A 26,710-nucleotide genomic window follows, 5' to 3' on the forward strand; every position below is an offset into this window, starting at 1 on the left:
TATATATGTGTTCATTTGCCAGAATGAGGTCCCAAATGCTGCCCAGGGCGCCCCCCCCTGCACCCTAACAGTGACCGGAGTATGTGTAGGTGTGTGGAGCAATGGCGCACAGCTGCAGTGCTGTGCGTTACCTCCAGTGAAGATCACAAAGTCTTCTGCCGCCTGTGAAGTCTTCTTGCTTCTCATACTCACCCGGCTTCAGTCTTCCGGCTCTGCGAGGGGGGCGGCGGCGCGGCTCTGGGACGGACGGCGAGGGTGAGATCCTGCGTACCGATCCCTCTGGAGCTAATGGTGTCCAGTAGCCTAAGAAGCAGGACCTAGCTTCAGAGAGTAGGGCTGCTTCTCTCCCCTCAGTCCCACGATGCAGGGAGTCTGTTGCCAGCAGAGCTCCCTGAAAATAAAAAACCTAACAAAAAACTTTCTAATCAGCAAACTCAGGAGAGCTCACTGAAAAGCACCCAGCTCCTCTGGGCACAGAATCAAAATGGAGGTCTAGAGGAGGGGCAGAGAGGGAGAAACCAGTGCACACCAGGAACTAAATTCTTTCTTAAAGTGCCCATGTCTCCTGCGGAGCCCATCTCTCCCCATGGTCCTTACGGAGTCCCCAGCATCCTCTAAGACGTTAGAGAAAAATACAAAACAGTATATCCTGTGGAACACTATATTTGAAAGGAGACCCTGACGCACTTAGTCGCACTTAGTCTCCCAGGGTACAGAACATAGTGATAGCAATACGTGTGATACACAGAATAGAATCCACACAGCAGCTATAGGCACACACAGTTACAGGTACAATGCAGAAATGATTACATATAAACAATAAGACTGCACTGGACTAGTAAATCTAAATATAGATATGTAAGTATACAGATATAACACTGCACAGTAAACACTGGATGTATATCACAGAATACTTGTACTAAACATTCATATAGCAGTACACTTGTTCTTAACTAACACGGTCTAAAATGACATGTAGAATACTTAAGTGTCTGTAAATACACAGCACTGACAAGACAGCATATTTGAAAATGCAGGCCAAGGTGGGTCTTGATTTGCCACAGGTGCTGCAAACTGACTGGAAGGTTCAGGCACGTAGTACGTAGCGTTGTTTCGCACATCTACGACCAGGTCTGAATCAACCCCAATATACCTTAAACAGAAGTGCCTCATTCATGTGTTCCCATAATCGTCCCACTGCTCACTGAACATAACACGTTAAACACATAAATTTAGTCATTTATGGTCTAACGCCGATTCGTCTATTTTAAATAATGGCGAAGGCGACACTGTTATATTGTGTGCCGGGCCTCCGGCCACACTGATCATGCATACTGCCATCTTAAATGGTCTTGAACCCAGACTGAAGAGAGAGGCTACAATGCAGCTATTTTCAAATGCCTACTGAAAATAAACATAATGGTAAACATTTACGAAACCTGGCACATGAAAAAGGTGGTGTTGCCAAAGCAAACAGACATTCTCCTAGTCACTGTGGTGTCTGAGGCATCAGCTTGCAATTGTGCAGTTTTCATCCATTACAAAAACAGTTAATATGATTAGTACATAAAACACAAAGACACTTGATAATTATAGCCAAATTATAACATATTTATGTGTTGTTATCTGCTAATAAATAGAACATAATCCTTATCAGATGCCATTTCAGTCCTCCCCCACCAGTCCATTGTCTATGCTCTCTATCATAAGAACGACTTTTCTCCATCCTTTTGGCCCCTCATCCTCTCCAAAAAAACATCTATAAACATGTGGTCTTCATCACTATTGACAGTCTATGGCCCCCACCATCATAATTAACCCCATTCACAATATCATTAACCATTTCATCTTTGTTCAATAATTCACTCCACATTAAAAGCTAGAGTCATTATCAACCCCTCCTACCTTCATCATCAACCTCCATTCTCGATCATTAACTCATGCAATTATTAACTTTCTATTGTGAATCAATTGCTCTTCTTTTATTAAACATTCTACCATTAACTAGCTTTATTATTATTAATTCTTCCATAATTTACACAACTTTGCTGGTATTACAACTCAGGAGGAACTAATCAGGGATCCCTTTTGAATACATGCTTGATAAGAGGAACCAAATAGTCCTCTCTACACTAGTTTAAATTTGGCACTCTAGAATACTGTGCGGATAACATTATTGAATGCTAATAAAATGCTGGATACACCCTCTAACCTCAATGCTTCTTACTGGCTGGCCCCTTCTCTTGTCGCTAGCGACCTTACTGCATGAGGTAGGAGACTGTCCTAATCCATCTCTCCCCTGCCACTTTCTTCCCTCCTGACAGATCACACATGGTCATGCACCACCCGACATGTTTGCGGTCCTGATAGCAGGCAGACAATATGGCCTCTACAGGTCTGTGCATGTAAATGTGGTGGGGGGAAAGGCTCTCAATATAATATGAGCGCATATTAGAGTATTAATGTAATCCTAGAAAGGGACTATTAATGTATTTGTGTGATGATGGCAGGGGCTATTTAATAGAAAAGTGGTTGTGTTCTAGACTCACTCCCATGTGGCAGGATACACAGAACTGACAACTTTTTTTTTTTGCATATTGGTAATCTATTTTCTACTCAAACTAAATATTGAGATTTCTCTAGATCCACTCGCAAGATCTGGTAATATTGGGCTTAATTTCATAACAACGAGATGTTATTATAATAGCAGTTGTGACTGCACCATGATGCAGTTTTCCACTCCCTATGGGCACGATGAGAAAGGATGCAATGTACTGATGATTGGTACACTGCGCATGCCGGGACCAGTACCATGCATGTGCAGTATGAGTGCTGCATCGTTAGATGTAGTTGGGTTGCAGACATAAGTTGATTGATAGACTGCAGCCGTTTGGGGTCGGGGAGGGGACGGCAATGGTCTCTATTTCCCAAAGCAGATTCCTGGCCTCAGCGATGGAGCTGTAGTGGCCTATCTGCATAACCTTATGATTTACCCAGATGGCCAAAGGTGTTGTAGGTGAATCGATACTGTGTACTCGGATGAGGTAGAGTATCACACATGCATGCAGGAGGCTGCATAAGCATATTCCAAAGAAGCAGGGGCGATGCTAAATCCAACCTCATCTGAATCACCCCCTAAAATGCTTTATCCTCAATCTCCTTGTATCTTCATCCCCTTCCCCTATTTCTCTTTTTGTTTGCGGTTTGCCACACTGCCACTACCCACCCACTCCTGTTTAGGGTAATGTGCTACACTTACGCAACGTTTAATTCTCCATACTGTTATATGTACAGACTACTTTTTCATGTACTATAAAGAAGAAAAAAGGAGTCCTGGAAGAGATGATATGGCCCCCAAAGAGCCCTGATCTCAACAGAAACACAATTGGGGAGGCAGCGGTCAGGGGCATTCAATGGTTGGAGGGCAAAAGTACATATGGAACGGGGAGATGATAGGTGCACATAGGGAGGGGGGGGGGGAGGGGGGGGGGAGGGGGGGTGTGTGTGTGTGTGTGTGTGTGTGTGTGTGTGTGTATGTATATGCACACACACACACACACACACACACACACAGTTGCAAGAAAAAGTATGTGAACCCTTTGGAATTTCCTGGATTTGTGCATAAATTGGTCATAAAAAGTGTTCTGATCTTCATCTAAGTCACAACAATAGACAAACAAAGCCTGCTGAAACTAATACCACACAATCAATTACCGTATATACTCGAGTATAAGCCGACTTTTTCACCACATTTTTCTATGCTGAAAAAGCCCCCCCCTCGGCTTATACTCGAGTCAGCTCACGGCTGCAGCAGACGCCGTGGGCTGTGTGGGCGTCCGCTGCAGCCGGCTCCAGGGACAGACACTAGAGGTCATTATTGACCTCTAGTGTCTGTACGGCGCTTCTATGGGAGAGACGTCATGACGTCTCTCCCATAGAGAGGAGCGGGCGGGAGGCCAGACAGACGGACGGAGCAGCAGCAGAAGAAGCGGTCGGGAAGCAGGAGCGGGGCAGTGGTAAGTATTGTTTTTATTATTTTGTGTGTGTGTTTGTAAGCGGCGACAGGGGCACAGCAACAGGGGGGCAAATAAAGAGGGGGCACAACTTCTGGGGGCAAAGAAAGAGGGGGCACAACTACTGGGGCAAAGAAAGAGGGGGCACAACTACGGAGGGCAAAGAAAGAGGGGGGCACAACTACTGGGGGCAAAAGGGCATGTTTTTATCTGGCACTGTTGGGGGATATCGGTCACTGAGGGTATATGTGGCACTGGGGGCACAGCCCTAGCAACAAGCATTACCCCCTGGCAACAAGCATAACACCTACCGCATGAAACCCCTGGCAACGAGCATGACACCCTGAGCATGATAACCCCTGGCACCGTGCATTTCCCACCCTAGACTTATACTCAAGTCAATCAATTTTTCCCATTTTTTTGTGGTAAAATGAGGTGCCTCGGCTTATATTCGGGTCGACTTATACTCGAGTATATACTGTATATGTTCTCAAGTTTTTATTGAACACACCATGTAAACATTCACAGTACAGGGTGGACAAAGTATGTGAACCCCTAGGCTAACGACTTCTCCAAGAGCTAATTTGAGTCAGGAGTCAGCAAACCTGGAGTCCAATCAATGAGATGAGATTGGAGGTGTTAATTAAAGCTACCCTGCCCTATAAAAAAAAAAAACACACACACCAGTTTTGAGTTTGCAATTCTCAAGAAGCATTGTCTATTGTGAACCATGCCTCGCAGAAAAGAGCTCTCAGGAGACCTACGATTAAGAATTGTTGACTTGCATAAGGCTGGAAAGGGTTACAAAAGTATCTCTAAAAGCCTTGATGTTCATCAGTCCACGGTAAGACAAATTGTCTATAAATGGAGAAAGTTCAGCACTGTTGCTACTCTCCACAGGAGTGGGCGTCCTGTAAAGATGACCGCAAGAGCACAGCGCAGAAAGCTCAATGAGGTGAATAAGAATCCTAGAGTGTCAGTTAAAGACTTACAGGAATCTCTGGGCACATGCTAACGTCTCTGTTGATTAATCTACCATACGTAAAACACTGAACAAGAATGGAGTTCATGGGAGGATACCACAGAGGAAGCCACTGCCGTCCAAAAAAAACATTGCTGCACGTTTGAAGTTTGCAAAAGAGCACCTGAATGTTCCACAGCACTACTGGCAAAATATTCTGTGGACAGATGAAACCAAAGTTGAGTTATTTGGAAGGAACACACAACACTATGGGTTATATTCAATTGAAGTCGAAAGCTGCTGTCGAAAATACGTAAGTTTTCGACTTTTTAAGGTCAAATCGTGATTCGACCTATTCAATATAACCCCAAATTTTTCAACAAGTCGATGAATTCGACTTGTCGGAAAGCACGTGGATCGGCGGAATAGCTGCTGATCCACGTGCTTGTGTCGAAAATGGTTTTAGCCCCCTTTTCAAGCATCTCAGTTCGACTTTAAAAGAAGTCAAGTGAGATGGGGAGAGCTGCGCTGGAGACGGGGGAGAGCCGAGGCAGGGACGGGGTGAGCAGCGCTGGAGGATGTCACAGCCGCAGTTCACAGCAGCGTCCACCCGGCTCCAGCAAGCGAGACCTCGCTTGATGGAGCCGGGTGGATGCTGCCGTGAACGATGGATGTGAGAGAGGAGGGATGGGGATCAGCGGCTGTGAGAGAGGAGGGACGGGGAGAGGGGTAGACTGGGAGCGGCGGCTGTGACGGGGGACAGGGAGCGGCGACTGTGACGGGGGGGGGGGACAGGGAGCGGCGGCTATGAGAGGGGGGACAGGGAGCGGCGGCTGTGAGAGGGGGGACAGGGAGCGGCGGCTGTGAGGGGGGGGACAGGGAGCGGCGGCTGTGAGGGGGGGGACAGGGAGCGGCGGCTGTGAGGGGGGGGACAGGGAGCGGCGGCTGTGAGAGGGGAGGAGGGGGGGGGGGTTAGTCCATTGAATAGCCCAGGTCGGATCCACTCCGAGAAATAATTGTCAGAATGGATCCGACTTTAATTGAATATATCCCTATGTGTGGAGAAAAAAAAGGCACAGCACACCAACATCAAAACCTCTTCCCAACTGTGAAGTATGGTGGACGGGGCATCATGGTTTGGGGCTGCTTTGCTGCCTCATGGCCTGGAAAGATTGCCATCATAGACGGAAAAATTAATTTCCAAGTTTATCAAGACATTTTGCAGGAGAACTTAAGGCCATCTGTCCACCAATTGAAAATCAACAGAAGATGGGTGATGCAACAGGACGACCCAAAGCACAGAAGTAGATCAACAACAGAATGGCTTCAACAGAAGAAAAATAAGAATTTACTCACCGGTAATTCTATTTCTCGTAGTCCGTAGTGGATGCTGGGAACTCCGTAAGGACCATGGGGAATAGCGGGCTCCGAAGGAGGCTGGGCACTCTAGAAAGATCTTAGACTACCTGGTGTGCACTGGCTCCTCCCACTATGACCCTCCTCCAAGCCTCAGTTAGGATACTGTGCCCGGACGAGCGTACACAATAAGGAAGGATTTTGAATCCCGGGTAAGACTCATACCAGCCACACCAATCACACCGTACAACTCGTGATATGAAACCCAGTTAACAGTATGAAACAACAGAGCCTCTCAACAGATGGCTCAACAATAACCCGATTTAGTTAACAGTAACTATGTACAAGTATTGCAGATAAACCGCACTTGGGATGGGCGCCCAGCATCCACTACGGACTACGAGAAATAGAATTACCGGTGAGTAAATTCTTATTTTCTCTGACGTCCTAGTAGAAGCTGGGAACTCCGTAAGGACCATGGGGATTATACCAAAGCTCCCAAACGGGCGGGAGAGTGCGGATGACTCTGCAACACCGAATGAGAGAACTCCAGGTCCTCCTCAGCCAGGGTATCAAATTTATAGAATTTTGCAAATGTGTTTGCCCCTGACCAAGTAGCAGCTCGGCAAAGTTGTAAAGCCGAGACCCCTCGGGCAGCCGCCCAAGATGAGCCCACCTTCCTTGTGGAATGGGCATTGACAGATTTTGGCTGTGGCAGGCCTGCCACAGAATGTGCAAGCTGAATTGTATTACAAATCCAACGAGCAATAGTCTGCTTAGAAGCAGGAGCACCCAGCTTGTTGGGTGCATATAGGATAAACAGCGAGTCAGATTTTCTGACTGTAGCCGTTCTGGAAACATATATTTTCAGTGCCCTGACAACGTCTAGCAACTTGGAGTCCTCCAAGTCCCTAGTAGCCGCAGGCACCACAATAGGCTGGTTCAGGTGAAACGCTGACACCACCTTTGGGAGAAACTGGGGACGAGTCCTCAATTCTGCCCTATCCATATGGAAAATCAGATAAGGGCTTTTACAGGACAAAGCCGCCAATTCTGATACTCGCCTGGCAGAAGCCAAGGCCAATAACATAACCACCTTCCACGTGAGATATTTCAGATCCACGGTTTTTAGTGGTTCAAACCATTGTGATTTTAAGAAACTCAACACCACGTTGAGATCCCAAGGTGCCACAGGGGGCACAAACGGGGGCTGAATATGCAGCACTCCTTTAACAAATGTCTGAACTTCAGGTACTGAAGCTAGTTCTTTTTGAAAGAAAATCGACAGAGCCGAGATCTGTACCTTAATGGAGCCCAGTTTTAGGCCCATATTTACTCCTGCTTGCAGGAAATGCAGAAATCGACCTAGTTGAAATTCCTCCATTGGGGACTTTTCGGCCTCACACCATGCAACATACTTTCGCCATATGCGGTGATAATGAGTTGCTGTGACCTCTTTCCTGGCTTTAATAAGCGTAGGAATGACTTCCTCCGGAATGCCCTTTTCCTTCAGGATCCGGCGTTCAACCGCCATGCCGTCAAACGCAGCCGCGGTAAGTCTTGGAACAGACAGGGCTCCTGCTGTAGCAGGTCTTGTCTGAGCGTCAGAGACCACGGGTCCTCTGAGATCATCTCCTGAAGTTCCGGGTACCACGCTCTTCTTGGCCAATCCGGAACCACGAGAATTGTGTTTACTCCTCGCTTTCTTATTATTCTCAATACCTTTGGTATGAGAGGTAGAGGAGGGAACACATAAACTGACCGGTACACCCACGGTGTCACTAGAGCGTCCACAGCTATCGCCTGAGGGTCTCTTGACCTGGCGCAATACCGCTCTAGTTTTTTGTTTAGGCGGGACGCCATCATGTCCACCTGTGGACGACCCCATTGATTTACAATCATTTGGAAGACTTCTGGATGAAGTCCCCACTCTCCCGGGTGGAGGTCGTGCCTGCTGAGAAAGTCTGCTTCCCAGTTGTCCACTCCCGGGATGAACACTGCTGACAGTGCTAGTACATGATTCTCCGCCCATCGGAGAATTCTTGTGGCTTCTGCCATTGCCATCCTGCTTCTTGTGCCGCCCTGTCGATTCACATGGGCGACTGCCGTGATGTTGTCTGACTGGATCAGCACCGGCTGGTGTAGGAGCAGGGATTTTGCTTGACTTAGGGCATTGTAAATGGCCCTTAGTTCCAGAATATTTATGTGAAGGGCAGTCTCCTGACTTGACCATAGTCCTTGGAAGTTTCTTCCCTTTGTGACTGCCCCCCAGCCTCGTAGGCTGGCATCCGTGGTCCCCAGGACCCAGTCCTGTATGCCGAAACTGCGGCCCTCCAGAAGATGAGCACTCTGCAGCCACCACAGAAGAGACACCCTGGTTCTTGGGGACAGGGTTATCAAGCGATGCATCTGAAGATGCGATCCGGACCACTTGTCCAACAGGTCCCACTGAAAAATTCTGGCATGGAACCTGCCGAATGGAATTGCTTCGTAAGAAGCTACCATCTTTCCCAGGACCCGCGTGCAGTGATGCACCGATACCTGTTTTGGTTTTAGGAGGTCTCTGACTAGAGAAGACAACTCCCTGGCTTTCTCCTCCGGGAGAAACACTCTTTTCTGGACTGTGTCCAGAATCATTCCCAGGAACATTAGACGTGTCGTGGGGACCAGCTGTGACTTTGGGATATTCAGAATCCAGCCGTGCTGGCGCAGCACTTCCTGAGATAGTGCTACTCCCACTAACAACTGTTCCTTAGATCGTGCCTTTATTAGGAGATCGTCCAAGTATGGGATAATTAAAACTCCCTTTTTTCGAAGGAGTATCATCATTTCCGCCATAACCTTGGTAAATACCCTCGGTGCCGTGGAGAGTCCAAACGGCAGCGTCTGGAATTGGTAATGGCAATCCTGTACCACAAATCTGAGGTACTCCTGGTGAGGATGGTAAATGGGGACATGCAGGTAAGCATCCTTGATGTCCAGGGATACCATGTAATCCCCCTCGTCCAGGCTTGCAATAACCGCCCTGAGCGATTCCATCTTGAACTTGAAATTTTTTATGTATGTGCTCAAGGATTTCAAATTTAAAATGGGTCTCACCGAACCGTCCGGTTTCGGCACCACAAATAGTGTGGAATAGTAACCCCGGCCTTGTTGAAGTAGGGGTACCCTGATTATCACCTGCTGGGAATACAGCTTGTGAATCGCTGCTAGCACCGCCTTCCTGTCTGAGGGAGCAATCGGCAAGACAGATTTTAGGAACCGGTGGGGTGGAGACGCCTCGAATTCCAGCTTGTATCCCTGAGATACTATTTGAAGGATCCAGGGATCCACCTGTGAGCGAGCCCACTGATCGCTGAAATTAATGAGGCGGGCCCCCACCGTACCTGGCTCCGCCTGTGGAGCCCCACCGTCATGCGGCGGACTTGGAAGAGGAAGCGGGGGAGGACTTTTGTTCCTGGGAACCTGCTGTTTGCTGCAGCCTTTTTCCCCTACCTCTGCCTCTAGACAGAAAAGACCCTCCTTTTCCCCGCTTGTTTTTCTGGGTCCGAAAGGACTGAACCTGATAAAATGGCGCCTTCTTAGGCTGTGAGGGGACATGGGGTAAAAATGCTGACTTCCCAGACGTTGCTGTGGAAACTAGGTCGGAGAGACCATCCCCAAATAATTCCTCCCCTTTATAAGGCAAAACTTCCATGTGCCTTTTGGAATCTGCATCTCCAGTCCACTGGCGAGTCCATAAGCATCTCCTAGCAGAGATGGATAATGCACTTACTTTAGATGCCAGCCGGCAGATTTCCCTCTGTGCATCTCTCATGTACAAGACTGAGTCTTTGATATGGTCAATTGTTAGCAGAATCGTGTCTCTGTCTAATGTGTCAATATTTTCTGACAGTTTATCTGACCACGCAGCGGCAGCACTGCACATCCATGCTGACGCAATAGCTGGTCTAAGTATAATGCCTGAGTGTGTATATACAGACTTCAGGATCGCCTCCTGCTTTCTATCAGCAGGTTCCTTAAGGGCGGCCGTATCCTGGGACGGTAGTGCCACCTTTTTAGACAAACGTGTGAGCGCTTTATCCACCCTAGGGGGTGTTTCCCAACGTAACCTATCCTCTGGCGGGAAAGGGAACGCCATTAGTATCTTCTTAGGAATTACCAATTTCTTATCAGGGGAAGCCCACGCTTTTTCACACACTTCATTTAATTCATCTGACGGGGGAAAAACTACAGGTAGTTTTTTCTCCCCAAACATAATACCCTTTTTTGTGGTACCTGGATGTAAATCAGAAATATTTAACACCTCTTTCATTGCCTCAATCATGCAGTGAATGGCCTTAACGGACATTAAATTTGACTCATCGTCGTCGACACTGGTGTCAGTATCCGTGTTGACATCTACTTGTGCCACCTGAGATAGCGGGCGTTTCAGAGCCCCTGATGACTTTTGAGACACCTGGACAGGCACGAGCTGAAGACTCGGCTGTCCCACAGTCGGCATGTCGTCAAATTTTTTATGTAAGGAGTCTATACGTGCACTCATTTCCTGCCATAAACTCATCCACTCAGGTGTCTGCCCCCCAGGGGGTGACATCCCTGCTAAAGGCATCTGCTCCCCCTCCACATCATTATCCTCCTCAAACATGTCGACACATCCGTACCGACACACTCCACACACACAGGGAATGCTCAAACAGAGGACAGGACCCACAAAAAGCCCTTTGGGGGGACAGAGTAAGAGTATGCCAGCACACACCAGAGCGCTATATATATATATATATATATATATATATATATATATATAGGGACTAACTGAGTTATGTCCCTAATAGCTGCTTTTCAATAAAATATATATATACTGCCAAATTTAATGCCCCCCCTCTCTTTTCCCTCTTACTGGTACTGTAGATTGCAGGGAAGAGCCAGGGAGCTTCCTTCCAGCCGAGCTGTGAGGGAAAAATGGCGCCAGTGTGCTGAGGAGATAGGCTCCGCCCCTTTTTCGTGGCCTATTCTCCCGCTTTCTATGGAATTCTGGCAGGGGTATTTACCTCATATATAGCCCCTGGGGCTATATATTGAGGTATTTTAGCCAGCCAAGGTGTTTTTATTGCTGCCTCAGGGCGCCCCCCCCCAGCGCCCTGCACCCTCAGTGACCGGAGTGTGAAGTGTGTGAGAGGAGCAATGGCGCACAGCTGCAGTGCTGTGCGCTACCTTGGTGAAGACAGAGTCTTCATGCCGCCGATTTTCCGGACCATCTTCTTGCTTCTGGCTCTGTAAGGGGGACGGCGGCGCGGCTCCGGGACCGAACATCAAGGCTGGGCCTGCGGTCGATCCCTCTGGAGCTAATGGTGTCCAGTAGCCTAAGAAGCCCAATCCGGCTGCAAGCAGGCGAGTTCGCTTCTTCTCCCCTTAGTCCCTCGCTGCAGTGAGCCTGTTGCCAGCAGGTCTCACTGAAAATAAAAAAATCTAAGACTATTACTTTCTAAGAGCTCAGGAGAGCCCCTAGTGTGCATCCAACCTCGGCCGGGCACGAAATCTAACTGAGGCTTGGAGGAGGGTCATAGTGGGAGGAGCCAGTGCACACCAGGTAGTCTAAGATCTTTCTAGAGTGCCCAGCCTCCTTCGGAGCCCGCTATTCCCCATGGTCCTTACGGAGTTCCCAGCATCCACTAGGACGTCAGAGAAATACGCTTTCTGGAGTGGCCCAGTCAAGAGTCCTGAAATCAACCCGATTGAGATGCTGTGGCATGACCACAAGAAAGCAATTCACACCAGACAACCCAAGAATATTGCTGAACAAACAGTTTTGTAAAGAGGAATGGTCCAAAATTCCCCCTGATCGTTGTGCAGGTCTGATATGCAACTATAATAAACGTTTGGTTGAGGTTATTGCTGCCAAAGGAGGGTCAACCAGTTATTAAATCCAAGGGTTCACATACTTTGTCCACCCTGCACTGTGACCCACCCAAATCTCTCTCTGTGAATGTTATATCTGCCACACCTGCAGTGCACATGGTTTTGCCCAACTGCTAACAAATTTGCTGCTGCGATCAACTCTGAATTACCCCCAATGTTCATGCTCTGTTCTGTATAGCAAATTGGCAGAAAGCCTACAAGCACTACCTATCCAGTACTTCAGAGATAAATTATCACCATCTTAGGGCTGTATTCAATTCAAGTCGTATTTCCCGACTTGTAGGATAAACGGGAGTTTAAGGTCGAATCCAGATTCGACCTATTCAATCAAACTCCCGTTTATCCAACATGTGTGAATCGTATACAACTCCATAAATAGAGTACAATATAAAGCTGTCAAATGTATTCTACAATACCATTATACCACCTTATGGTGACACAAGGGGTCTGCAGCACCTTACAAAGTACAGAAGCAGTATGACCAAACAAGAAAACAGTGAAAAACACTACAAAACACTGCAATGAGGGGCATCCCGATATTGAGAATCCCGACACGGGAAAGTTAGCATACTTAACTTTCCCCAATGGCCCCCTAACCCTCAGCCTAAATCTAACACTTCCCGGTGGTGCCTAAACCTAACACTAGCCCTTCCTCAGGGGTGCCTAAACCTACTCCCCCTCTCCCCGCAAAGTATCCTAACCCTCCCACCATAGACTGAACCTAACAGAGCCAGCCCCACCAGCTTACCTCTCAGACGTCCTGTACATGCTCGTTTAGGCTTGGGACCCTATTCGGGATGCTGGTGTCGGCATTCCTAGTAGTGCAGTGTCGTGACTCCAGCACCAGTATTTCGACTGCCAGGATCCCAACCGGATCCAGTACAAACCTTTATGACTATAAGTTAGCAAACAATTTGGTTTTACATTAGCTTCTAGAAATGTAAATGAGGCTTGCTCTTTCACACCACTGAATGTTCACGTGAGCGGCTGAAAGTTATTATATATTTTTGGTAGAAATAACTTTTCCTATAAGCTTTATACTACCCCTATTTATTAAAAATTTATATATATATATATATATATATATATATATATATATATATCAGGATTTTGGTACTTACCGATAAATCCCTTTCTCCGATTCCACAGGGGCCACTGGAGCGTAGTTACAATGGGGAAATAGTAGGTAGTAATTGGGAGCTGGCACTTTAAAATTCTCACACTATGGCTAGCTCCTCCCCTACTATCTCCCCTCCAAGCCAGTCTACGTAAAACTGTGCCCGAGGAGAGCTGGAATAAACAAACCGTAAGGTAGAGGAGGTTAATGACGCCCTGTAAACCAGGATAACCTAAACCAAACCTGGAACAGAACCTGACAAAATAAAACCAGGCTAGCCTGAACTCAACAAGCAGTCATATGGTGATCTGCAAACCGTTAAGCAAAAAACAAGGAGGAACAGCGCTGGGCGGGCGTCCAGTGGCCCCTGTGGAATCGGAGAAAGGGATTTATCGGTAAGTACCAAAATCCTGATTTCTCCTTCATCCACTAGGGGCCACTGGAGCGTAGTTACAATGGGGACGTCCCAGAGCTCCCAAAAACGGGTGGGAGAGCGCTGAGAGTCCTGTAAAACCACTCGGCCAAACTGTGATGCAGAGGCCGCAAAAGTGTCAAACTTGTAGAATTTGACAAAACGAATGTCGGTCCGACCAAGTAGCCGCCCGACAAAGTATTCATGGAGACCCCACGGGCAGCTGCCCACGAAGGTCCCACAACACGCATATAGTGCGCTGAAAAGGAAAACGGAGGTTCCCGAGCAACCGCCAAGAAGACTGTCTGATGGTCAGATGAATCCAACAAGCCCAGCATATGCTGGGACCCTGGTTATTTAGTACGGGAGTATCGTACAGAACAAAGAGGAAAAACACTTTGTCGAATAGCCTAAGACCTCTGTAGAGAGAGTCGGCGAGCCCTGACAACATTCAAAGAGGACTGAAAGACACTAGTGTCAGATTTATATGAAAAACGTACATCCCCTCTGGAAGGAATGACCGCTGAGGCCGAAGCTCAGCCGGGGGAGTTGCCAATAGAGTACTCCCTGAAAGAGAGCCCGAACTTACGGCCGCCAGGCAAATCTCTTTTGGAAGAAAACCGAAAAAGGAAGAGACCCAAAATTTCAGATCAATGTGGTTTGAAGCGCAGCCATGCAAAACCTCCCAGAGAAAACCAAGATGAAGGCTGAATGGTAACTGAAAGAAGGGGAAAACCCCTTTTTATCCTTATTATGTCCCTTGAAGTATTCCAAAAGTGGCAAAAGCGAGAAGAGGTAACAGACTTCTGAAATCGGGGCCCAGTAGGCATAACCGAACTAGGGAACTCCTCCCTTCTGAGGTCTCGTGAACAGTCACACGTTTAAACGAACTCAGTGTAAGATGAACAAAGAAAAGGACCCTGTTGAAGTAGACAGTCCAGTCGAGGTAGGAGCCAAGGCTCCTCTACTGACAACAGGTGTCTGTATCTTCAAGTCATGCGCGGCCCAACCAAAGCCACGGAGAGGACTAGCACGCATATTACCCTCCTGTGTTATCGACCGTGAGGTAGAATTAGAAAAGGAGGCAGGATAGAATAACCCGAAACTCCCAGGAACCCTGAGGGTATCCTCGGCTATTGCCGCCAGAGCTCACGTCCGAGAGTAGGAAAAGGTTAAAGAGTCAGTCAGAACGCCCTGAGGTCGATCCAAAATCTCCGCCCACAGCGGACCAGCTGACAAAACTCCTGGGAATGTTCCCTCACCCGGGAGTCTGACCTGGTAGCTTGACCTGGAAAGAAAATTGTTGTCCCCCGCTCAGAGGGGAATGTAGGCGACCACTCATTGCGTTGCAGCTTGACTGAAGAAATAGAGTACCTGGTACCGAGGAAGGAAAAATCCTCCGACGGACCCTGTTGAAAAAACGTCTATGAGGAGCATAAATTGGATCTGTGTCGAACCAGAAGCTCCTGGATCCTCCGGATATTCAGAAGCCCCTAATGTACAGAGTGGGATAGTAGTAGTAGATTGTTCCATTAGGGAACCAACGTCACCTCCTGCCCTTGAAAAAGAGTTATTCTGTGATCTTTCTGAACCCTGTGGGAGCGGAAGAGAGATCAAAAGGAAAGGACTGACAGTGAAAATAAGAATCCTGTAATGCGAATCTGAGAAAAGCCTGATAAGGAAAACCCAGCGGAAAACCGTAAACAGGCATCTCTGAAGACAAAGGACACGAAAAACTCCCTTTTTTGTTCAAACTAGCGATCACAGACTGAAAGGATTCGAAGGCCAGAATAGGCCTGGCCGAGCCAACTTGCTTCGGAACGTGAAAAGAAAACAAAGGCCTTAGAACTATCCCGATTCAAATGATCTGTGAAAAACAGAGAACAACACCCTTTGCGATTAGAAGCATATGGAGCGCCGCCTGCATTATGACTCTCTTGTCATTGTAAATCGGCTGATCCATGCCGAGGGACTCCTGAGACGGTTGTACCCCAAAATCTAGTCTGTAACCGCCCAAGCCTTGTCCCCCTGTAGTGGGTGTATAGGATGATCGAAAATCAGACTGGACCGAGGATGTTGAACCTCTGCTTCAGCCTTTTAACCCCGAGATCCCCTGGCTACGGAGATATCGCCCGTGTGGAGTCAAAAGCTTGAAAGGGCACGGAAAAATCTAAAGGAAAGACCGATAAAGGTCTGTCTTGGAGCTTGGGCAGTAGTAGGAGAAATCAAAGTGGACTTACCTCCAATGGTTCAAGAAATCCTGCAGAAAGTTTCTTCCCCTGAACCATCTGCCCCGTAGGATTTCATGTTCACCTGTCACTGTCGCAGCCCCAGAGGTCGTCGGGTTAAGACAGCCCAATCGAAAATGCAGGTTCCGAGTCTGCAGACGTGGAGACCTCCAAAGAACATAAAGCAGAATCGTGATTCTGACCTGTACCGAAGTATCAATTGATTCTGATGCGAAACCACCTATAACCTAGAGGACAATTGTTCCACAACCTACCTGCTCCGGACCAGGTAGAAACCCCGCTGCCGTATATGTGTCTTCGGTGGATCCCTGAGCCAGGTTGCCTCAGGAAAACGGCAGCTTGTTGGACCGGCGATACATCGAGGGGTATACCCTGGAGAGGTTCTGATACCCTTTCCTGCCGTCTGCGGGGAAAGGATAGGAAAACAAACATTGTTTGATACCTGAAATGGTGTATTCGGGTGTCTGCCGGCCGCCTACCGGAGCCTGCCCAGCTCATCCGAAACTGGACCAGTCGCTGTCATTTCGTCATCGGCGTCGAACCCTGATGGACTTGACGTGTCCGTCTCCTTTACCTGCAGTATCAGCCGAACTGCTGTCTAATGCACCTGGATATTCGGAGACACTGGTTCCGACTCCACAGAAAACAGACATCATTAGTATTGTAACATGGAAGGTTAACAAGGTTCCTTTAGAAACCTGAAGAGGTGAAATGACGTACCAGGTCTCTGGTTAATAGTGACATTACCTGCATAATCTGAGCTGTTCAAACAGGAGTGTCCTGCAGGTGCGTGGAGGGCTAAGCAGATGGCTCCACCGCATACTTCACACCTAAGAGGGAGTTCTTTGACTATCCCAGGTGAGACAAACGAAAGGAGAAAAGGTGGGTTAAATAAACACAGCCCTATGTAAGGTCTGCACTATAATGTGTAGAGACGTACACGATTCAAATAAACTCTCTGGGGCAGCGGAGACCTGAACCAGTAGCGCTGCGCTGTGGGACCGGAGTCTTAGCCCTAGGCTATAGGATCTCCCCTTAAAATAAGAATTTACTTACCGATAATTCTATTTCTCGGAGTCCGTAGTGGATGCTGGGGTTCCTGAAAGGACCATGGGGAATAGCGGCTCCGCAGGAGACAGGGCACAAAAGTAAAGCTTTCCGATCAGGTGGTGTGCACTGGCTCCTCCCACTATGACCCTCCTCCAAGCCAGTTAGATACTGTGCCCGGACGAGCGTACACAATAAGGGAGGAATTTTGAATCCCGGGTAAGACTCATACCAGCCACACCAATCACACCGTACAACCTGTGATCTAAACCCAGTTAACAGTATGATAACAGCGGAGCCTCTGAAAAGATGGCTCACAACAATAATAACCCGATTTTTGTAACTATGTACAAGTATTGCAGATAATCCGCACTTGGGATGGGCGCCCAGCATCCACTACGGACTCCGAGAAATAGAATTATCGGTAAGTAAATTCTTATTTTCTCTATCGTCCTAGTGGATGCTGGGGTTCCTGAAAGGACCATGGGGATTATACCAAAGCTCCCAAACGGGCGGGAGAGTGCGGATGACTCTGCAGCACCGAATGAGAGAACTCCAGGTCCTCCTTAGCCAGGGTATCAAATTTGTAGAATTTAGCAAACGTGTTTTGCCCCTGACCAAGTAGCTGCTCGGCAAAGTTGTAAAGCCGAGACCCCTCGGGCAGCCGCCCAAGATGAGCCCACCTTCCTTGTGGAATGGGCATTTACATATTTTGGCTGTGGCAGGCCTGCCACAGAATGTGCAAGGTGAATTGTATTACACATCCAACTAGCAATAGTCTGCTTAGAAGCAAGAGCACCCAGTTTGTTGGGTGCATACAGGATAACAGCAAGTCAGTTTTCCTGACTCCAGCCGTCCTGGAACATATTTTCAGGGCCCTGACAACATCTAGCAACTTGGAGTCCTCCAAGTCCCTAGTAGGTGCAAGGCACCACAATAAGCTGGTTCAGGTGAAACACTGACACCACCTTAGGGAGAGAACTGGGGACGAGTCCGCAGCTCAGCCCTGTCCGAATGGACAAACAGATATGGGCTTTTTTGAGAAAAAAACCACCAATTTGACACTCGCCTGGTCCAGGCCAGGGCCAAGAGCATGGTCACTTTTCATGTGAGATGCTTCAAATCCACAGATTTGACTGGTTGTAAACCAATGTGATTTGAGGAATCCCAGAACTACGTTGAGATCCCACAGTGCCACTGGAGGCACAAAAGGGGTTTGTATATGCAATACTCCCTTGACAAACTTCTGGACTTCAGGAACTGAAGCCAATTCTTTCTGGAAGAAAATCGACAGGGCCGAAATTTGAACCTTAATGGACCCCAATTTTAGGCCCATAGACACTCCTGTTTGCAGGAAATGCAGGAAACGACAGAGTTGAAATTTCTTTGTGGGGCCTTCCTGGCCTCACACCACGCAACATATTTTCGCCACATGTGGTGATAATGTTGTGCGGTCACCTCCTTTCTGGCTTTGACCAGGGTAGGAATGACCTCTTCCGGAATGCCTTTTTCCCTTAGGATCCGGCTTTCCACCGCCATGCCGACAAACGCAGCTGCGGTAAGTCTTGGAACAGACATGGTACTTGCTGAAGCAAGTCCCTTCTTAGCGGCAGAGGCCATAAGACCTCTGTAAGCATCTCTTGAAGTTCCGGGTACCAAGTCCTTCTTGGCCAATCCGGAGCCATGAGTATAGTTCTTACTCCTCTACGTCTTATAATTCTCAGCACCTTAGGTATGAGAAGCAGAGGAGGGAACACATACACCGACTGGTACACCCACGGTGTTACCAGAACGTCCACAGCTATTGCCTGAGGGTCTCTTGACCTGGCGCAATACCTGTCCCGTTTTTTTTGTTCAGACGGGACGCCATCATGTCCACCTTTGGTATTTCCCAACGGTTTACAATCATGTGGAAAAAACTTCCCGATGAAGTTTCCACTCTCCCGGGTGGAGGCCGTGCCTGCTGAGGAAGTCTGCTTCCCAGTTTCCATTCCCGGGATGAAACACTGCTGACAGTGCTATCACATGATTTTCCGCCCAGCGAAAAGTCCTTGCAGTTTTTGCCATTGCCCTCCTGCTTCTTGTGTCGCCCTGTCTGTTTACGTGGGCGACTGCCGTGATGTTTTTCCCACTGGATCAATACCGGCTGACCTTGAAGCAGAGGTCTTGCTAAGCTTAGAGCATTATAAATTTACCCTTAGCTCCAGTATATTTATGTGGAGAAAAGTCTCCAGACTTGATCACACTCCCTGGAAATTTTTTCCTTGTGTGACTGCTCCCCAGCCTCTCGGGTTGGGCTCCGTGGTCACCAGCATCCAATCCTGAATGCCGAATCTGCGGCACTCTATAACCACCACAGGAGAGACACCCTTGTCCTTGGATATAGGGTTATCCGCTGATGCATCTGAAGATGCGATCCGGACCATTTGTCCAGCAGATCCCACTGAAAAGTTCTTGCGTGAAATCTGCCGAATGGAATTGCTTCGTAGGAAGCCACCATTTTTACCAGGACCCTTGTGCAATGATGCACTGTTTTTAGGAGGTTCCTGACTAGCTCGGATAACTCCCTGGCTTTCTCTTCCGGGAGAAACACCTTTTTCTGGACTGTGTCCAGAATCATCCCTAGGCACAGCAGACGTGTCGTCGGGATCAGCTGCGATTTTGGAATATTTAGAATCCACCCGTGCTGTTGTAGCAGTATCCTAGATAGTGCTACTCCGACCTCCAACTGTTCCCTGGACTATGCCCTTATCAGGAGATCGTCCAAGTAAGGGATAATTAAGACGCCTTTTCTTCGAAGAAGAATCATCATTTCGGCCATTACCTTGGTAAAGACCCGGGGTGCCGTGGACAATCCAAACGGCAGCGTCTGAAACTGATAGTGACAGTTCTGCACCACGAACCTGAGGTACCCTTAGTGAGAAGGGCAAATTTGGGACATAGAGGTAAGCATCCCTGATGTCCCGGGACACTATATAGTCCCCTTCTTCCTGGTTCGTTATCACTGCTCTGAGTGACTCCATCTTGATTTGAACCTTTGTAAGTGTTCAAAAAAAATTTTTAGAATAAGTCTCACCTAGCCTTCTGGCTTCAGTACCACAATATAGTGTGGAATAATACCCCTTTTCTTGTAGTAGGAGGGGTAATTTAATTATCACCTGCTGGGAATACAGCTTGTGAATTTTTTCCCATACTGCCTCCTTGTCGGAGGGAGACCTTGGTAAAGCAGACTTCAGGAGCCTGCGAAGGGGAAACGTCTCGACATTCCAATCCGTACCCCTGGGATACTACTTGTAGGATCCAGGGGTCCTGTACGGTCTCAGCGCCATGCTGAGAACTTGTCAGAAGCGGTGGAACGCTTCTGTTCCTGGGAATGGGCTGCCTGCTGCAGTCTTCTACCCTTTCCTCTATCCCTGGGCAGATATGATCTTATAGGGACGAAAGGACTGAGGCTGAAAAGACGGTGTCTTTTTCTGCAGAGATGTGACTTAGGGTAAAAACGGTGGATTTTCCAGCAGTTGCCGTGGCCACCAGGTCCGATGGACCGACCCCAAATAACTCCTCTTCCTTTATACGGCAATACACCTTTGTGCCGTTTGGAATCTGCATCACCTGACCACTGTCGTGTCCATAACATCTTCTGGCAGTTATGGACATCGCATTTACTCTTGATGCCAGAGTGCAAATATCCCTCTGTGCATCTCGCATATATAGAAATGCATCCTTTAAATGCTCTATAGTCAATAAAATACTGTCCCTGTCAAGGGTATCAATATTTTTAGTCAGGGAATCCGACCAAGCCACCCCAGCTCTGCACATCCAGGCTGAGGCGATCGCTGGTCGCAGTATAACACCAGTATGTGTGTATATACTTTTTATGATATTTTCCAGCCTCCTGTCAGCTGGTCCTTGAGGACGGCCCTATCTATAGACGGTACCGCCACTTGTTTTGATAAGCGTGTGAGCGCCTTATCCACCCTAAGGGGTGTTTCCCAACGCGCCCTAACTTCTGGCGGGAAAGGGTATACCGCCCATAATTTTCTATCGGGGGGAACCCACGCATCATCACACACTTTATTTAATTTATCTGATTCAGGAAAAACTATGGTAGTTTTTTCACATCCCACATAATACCCTCTTTTGTGGTACTTGTAGTATCAGAAATATGTAACACCTCCTTCATTGCCTTTAACGTGTGGCCCTAATAAGGAATACGTTTGTTTATTCACCGTCGACACTGGATTCAGTGTCCCTGTCTGTGTCTGTGTCGACCGACTAAAGTAAACGGGCGTTTTAAAAACCCCTGACGGTGTTTTTGAGACGTCTGGACCGGTACTAATTGTTTGTCGGCCGTCTCATGTCGTCAACCGACCTTGCAGCGTGTTGACATTATCACGTAATTCCCTAAATAAGCCATCCATTCCGGTGTCGACTCCCTAGAGAGTGACATCACCATTACAGGCAATTGCTCCGCCTCCTCACCAACATCGTCCTCCTACATGTCGACACACACGTACCGACACACAGCACACACACAGGGAATGCTCTGATAGAGGACAGGACCCACTAGCCCTTTGGAGAGACAGAGGGAGAGTTTGCCAGCACACACCAAAAACGCTATAATTATATAGGGACAACCTTATATAAGTGTTTTCCCTTATAGCATCTTTTTTATATATTTCTAACGCCAAATTAGTGCCCCCCCTCTCTGTTTTAACCCTGTTTCTGTAGTGCAGTGCAGGGGAGAGCCTGGGAGCCTTCCCTCCAGCCTTTCTGTGAGGGAAAATGGCGCTGTGTGCTGAGGAGATAGGCCCCGCCCCTTTTTCGGCGGCCTCGTCTCCCGCTCTTAACGGATTCTGGCAGGGGTTAAATATCTCCATATAGCCTCCGGAGGCTATATGTGAGGTATTTTTAGCCAAAATAGGTATTCATTTGCCTCCCAGGGCGCCCCCCTCCCAGCGCCCTGCACCCTCAGTGACTGCCGTGTGAAGTGTGCTGAGAGGAAAATGGCGCACAGCTGCAGTGCTGTGCGCTACCTTTAGAAGACTGAGGAGTCTTCTGCCGCCGATTCTGGACCTCTTCTTACTTCAGCATCTGCAAGGGGGCCGGCGGCAAGGCTCCGGTGACCATCCAGGCTGTACCTGTGATCGTCCCTCTGGAGCTGATGTCCAGTAGCCAAGAAGCCAATCCATCCTGCACGCAGGTGAGTTCACTTCTTCTCCCCTAAGTCCCTCGTTGCAGTGATCCTGTTGCCAGCAGGACTCACTGTAAAATAAAAAACCTAAGCTAAACTTTTCTAAGCAGCTCTTTAGGAGAGCCACCTAGATTGCACCCTTCTCGGCCGGGCACAAAAACCTAACTGGCTTGGAGGAGGGTCATAGTGGGAGGAGCCAGTGCACACCACCTGATCGGAAAGCTTTACTTTTGTGCCCTGTCTCCTGCGGAGCCGCTATTCCCCATGGTCCTTTCAGGAACCCCAGCATCCACTAGGACGATAGAGAAAGGTTATTTTTTTTTTTTTTGGATGTTCAGAAACCCGCTACTAGCGTACTGAGCCACAGCGTTATTTGTCTGATGCCTTAAACACATTCCCCAAATTACTAATAGCATTAGTAACTAGTGACACCAAGGAATCATAAAGGGAAGGCAACACCCCGCCCTGTATGTAGTGTACCGCTAATTTAGGTGTACCAGATGTTTCTCGGAGGTTGCGCTGGCTTTCCAAAATGGTGACCAGCCTGCGAGAAAAGATGGGGGGAAAATTTTATGTTTTAAGCCTACAGCACCTGGTATTCCCAGGCGGTCTCCCATCCAAGTACTAACCAGGCCTGACCCTGCTTAGCTTCCGAGATCAGACGAGATCGGGCGTGTTCAGGGTGGTGTGGCCGTAGGCTGGCAAGGTGAGGTATTCTGTTATTAGAAAACATTGCGGAAGTGTTTGTTTTACCCACACACTTAAATATATATATATATATATATATATATATATAAACACCTATCTCTCTCTCTCTCTATATATATATATATATATATATATATATATATATATATATATATATACACACACACCACAGTGAACCCAACCGGGTAGAGAAATACTGTGTTTGTGAACCTAATAGGGTAGATAAATACTGTCTATGTAATAGAGCAGGTTCCCTGATCTACATGTATAAAATGTTGGGGACTGCCCTAGGGAGGAATGTAGCTATATTTCAGCACCACAATGCATACAAAAACTAAAAACCCCAGAGACAGGATCTGTTGCCTAGAGACAGTAACCGTGCTGGGAGCCCGCTGTTATAAGCCATCACCCCCCCTCATACCTTGTACTATGCACATAATAAATCCTCCCTGCACAGCCAGGAGGAAATGAGCTTTGAGCGGCCCGGAGGGCGGGGGACTGTGGAGCGGCGATGTCATGCTGCAGCGGCCGGGGAGCGGAGAGAGCCCGCCGTACAGAGCGGGAGTTAGCTCCGCCCCCCTGCTTCGGCGCCAAATTTGAATCCGCTGCATAGACAGCGGAAAGGGTCCCTGTATCCCCCGGCCGCCTCACTTAGAAAATGTATCTCCCCGGCCGCTTGTATGCTGCGGCCGGGGAACGGAGAATGTAAATGTATCCCCCGGCCGCCTGTATGCTGCGGCCGGGGAACGGAGTGTATCTTCCCTGCCGCCTGTATGCTGCGGCCGGGGAACGGAGAATGCGGCCGGAGAGCCCGCCGAACTGAGCGGGAGTTAGCTCCGCCCCTTGTATTACCCGCGGGGAGATGTATTTGTATATCACCCGGCTGCCTGTCTGCTGCAGCCGGGTAGTGAAGAGCGCTAAGCCTGCTTACAGAGCGGACTGAAGCTCCGCCCCCCACATAATGGCGCCAAGTTTAAATCAGTAAGTGCGCCTTTTAGGACGTTCGTTTAGAGTCACTCACAAGCTCCAGATAGCAAAATTTATGCTTCCGAAATCTCTTGATATCAATTCCGCACCATGTCCCCCAAACTAGGAGACCATGATGTGCCATACATTAAATCAAGTAAAAACATACATCAGTCTGGAGGGGGGGAGATTGTACTCACCGCTGTCCTGATGTAATGTCGTCAGGAGCCGCACTCAGCGGAATCTTGCCCGACCGATCGGCCCCGACACGCGCCGCACGCAGCGGTGTCCGGTCGTTGTGGAGCGGCCCCGACACGCGCCGCACGCAGCGGTGTCCGCCCATTTTTTATACTCACCGCTGCCCTGCTGCCGGAATCTTCTGCTGGATGGAGTGGTCCCGACACGCGCAGCACGCAGCGGTGTCCGCCAACTCAGGAGAGCTCAGTGTCTCCCTCAGCCGGGGCCCATCCCGAGCCGCACGCAGCTGGGATGGGACCCCGCCGGCAGCTCCCGCGGTGCGGACTGGCAGTGGCAGAGCTGCCAGTCTGTGTGTGTAAGTAAGAAAAATAAAATAATAAAGAAAAAAGAAAAAATTCTTCAGCTAAACCCAAGCGAACCAGCTACCTCGGGCACTAAACTAAGACTGGCTTGGAGGGGAGATAGTAGGGGAGGAGCTAGCCATAGTGTGAGAATTTTAAAGTGCCAGCTCCCAATTACTACCTACTATTTCCCCATTGTAACTACGCTCCAGTGGCCCCTAGTGGATGAAGGAGAAATATATATATATACATACACACACAGGTTGAGTAACCCTTATCCGAAATGCTTGGGACCAGAAGTATTTTGGATATCGAATTTTTCCGCATTTTGGAATAATTGCATACCATAATGAGATATCATGGTGATGGGACCTAAATCTAAGCACAGAATGCATTTATGTTTCATATACACCTTATACACACAGCCTAAAGGTCATTTTAGCAAATATTTTTAATAACTTTGCGCATTAAACAAAGTGTATGTAAATTCACACAATTCATTTATGTTTCTTATACACACAGCCTGAAGGTCATTTAATACAATATTTTTAATAACCTTGTGTATTAAACAAAGTTTGTGTGCATTGAGACATCAGAAAACAAAGGTTTCACTATCTTACTCTCACTAAAAAAAATTCCGTATTTTGGAATATTCCGTATTTCGGAATATTTGGATATGGGATACTCAACCTGTATTTGTGACAGCATTTAATATCTGCTCAGTATAAGTGACAGTCGTATTTGAATACAATCCATATGATTATTACTGAATCATTATCAGGAACCTGTACTTCGTGAATGTATTTTATCCTGTTTTGTGGACAGGTAATAAAAGAAAGGTACCACACTCCATCAGCTCCTGACAGCCATTTTAGACAGTATTTCACAAAACATCACTAGTGACATCTCTGGTTTCAGATGCTTTATTTCAGGTCATTGAATGAACAATAAAAGGCTTCTGCTACACCTACAATAAACATGGTAATTTATATAGGGATTTACATTAACACAAACATAAAAATCTTAATGACTTCATTAGATAAGTTTGCTCCAGATACATTGGTAATAACTGCAATATTGTGGCCTCAGGATGTATTATTAGAATCAATATAGCCAATGTCTGTTGCCTCGGTTTAATGCGTTAATAGACCGCTAAATACAGACGAGTTTTAAGAACATATAACACTATGTACACTATGTATATGGTGCTCCATCAACCATTTACTCCCCAGTAAATGGAAATATGATCTAAATTGGGTCTTGTCATTGAAAATAAAAAGCTATTAGGTTTAAAGTAGGGACAGGACACACCTGAAAGATGAAAGCAATGACTGCTGAAACATTCCAGAGAACATCTGACTTTCTGTATACAGAATACATAATCGTCGTTCCTTTCAGTGGCGGGACTGGGGTCGGTGACACCTGGTTTGACCAACAGCACCCCCGCACCTTCAACAAGGGGGCATGGCTTCACAGAAATGGGGAGAGGCCTCATGGGAAGTCCCTGTTTATGTTACTATGGGGATGTGGCCTCTCGGGAGTATGTATGCGTATGTAAGTAAGTGTATCGGTGAGTGACAGTACTACGAATGTGTGTGACTGTGCATGTAGGTGTGTGTATGTATGCATTTGCATGTGCAATGCCCCATTGGGAGGAAAGACAGGGAGGGAACACTCTACCTGCTATGCACGCATGGCAAGGGGCAGTCAAGCAGCAACGAACTCTGAAAAAAGACTAGGTTAGTATATATGACAAATGTATGAACAATGGAATTTATCTATCCTACAGCTTTTGAACTGGTAGTTAATATTAATAATATTTATGTAATAATGTATATAAATATTTTTTTTTGTAAAATAAACAATGAAACTTAAGGTCCATACACACTTAACGATATAATGAGCGACGTCGCTCATTTTCCCCCTCCTTGAGCGACGTCGCTCATTTTATCGTTAAGTGTGTATGCCGCCAGCGACGACCGATGCGCGGCCCCCGCGGGTCGGCAACGATCGTCGCTGTCGGTGTGGCATGCATGAAGGATGTGGACTGTCGTCCACAACCTTCATGCAGGGCTGGCGGGGGCGTGACGTCACTGAGCGATATGAGCGGTCATATCGCTCAGTGCGTACAGGCGGCCGCCGACTGGCCGGCCCGGGAGGGGGAAACGTTAGACGATGTCGCTCACAGAGCGACATCGTCTAATGTGTATGGGCCTTAAGATTGGCCAA

At 47.8% G+C, this 26,710-nt stretch overlaps 1 protein-coding gene and 2 non-coding genes across 3 annotated transcripts in view; all 3 read right to left on the reverse strand.

The window, feature by feature from the left end:
- Nucleotides 1–26,710, reverse strand: part of LOC135055407 (signal transducer and activator of transcription 5B) — a 478,909-nt gene that overhangs the window by 251,922 nt on the left and 200,277 nt on the right. The window lies entirely within an intron of this gene.
- On the reverse strand, nucleotides 22,849–22,967 carry LOC134894583 (5S ribosomal RNA). The gene has a single exon (XR_010171803.1). It is a non-coding gene; the product is annotated as a 5S ribosomal RNA (ribosomal RNA).
- LOC134899991 (U11 spliceosomal RNA) lies at nucleotides 23,976–24,110 on the reverse strand. Its single transcript, XR_010173515.1, has one exon. It is a non-coding gene; the product is annotated as a U11 spliceosomal RNA (small nuclear RNA).

The sequence above is a fragment of the Pseudophryne corroboree genome, chromosome 3 (assembly GCF_028390025.1).
Source record: "Pseudophryne corroboree isolate aPseCor3 chromosome 3, aPseCor3.hap2, whole genome shotgun sequence".
Classification (NCBI taxonomy): Eukaryota; Metazoa; Chordata; class Amphibia; order Anura; family Myobatrachidae; genus Pseudophryne; species Pseudophryne corroboree.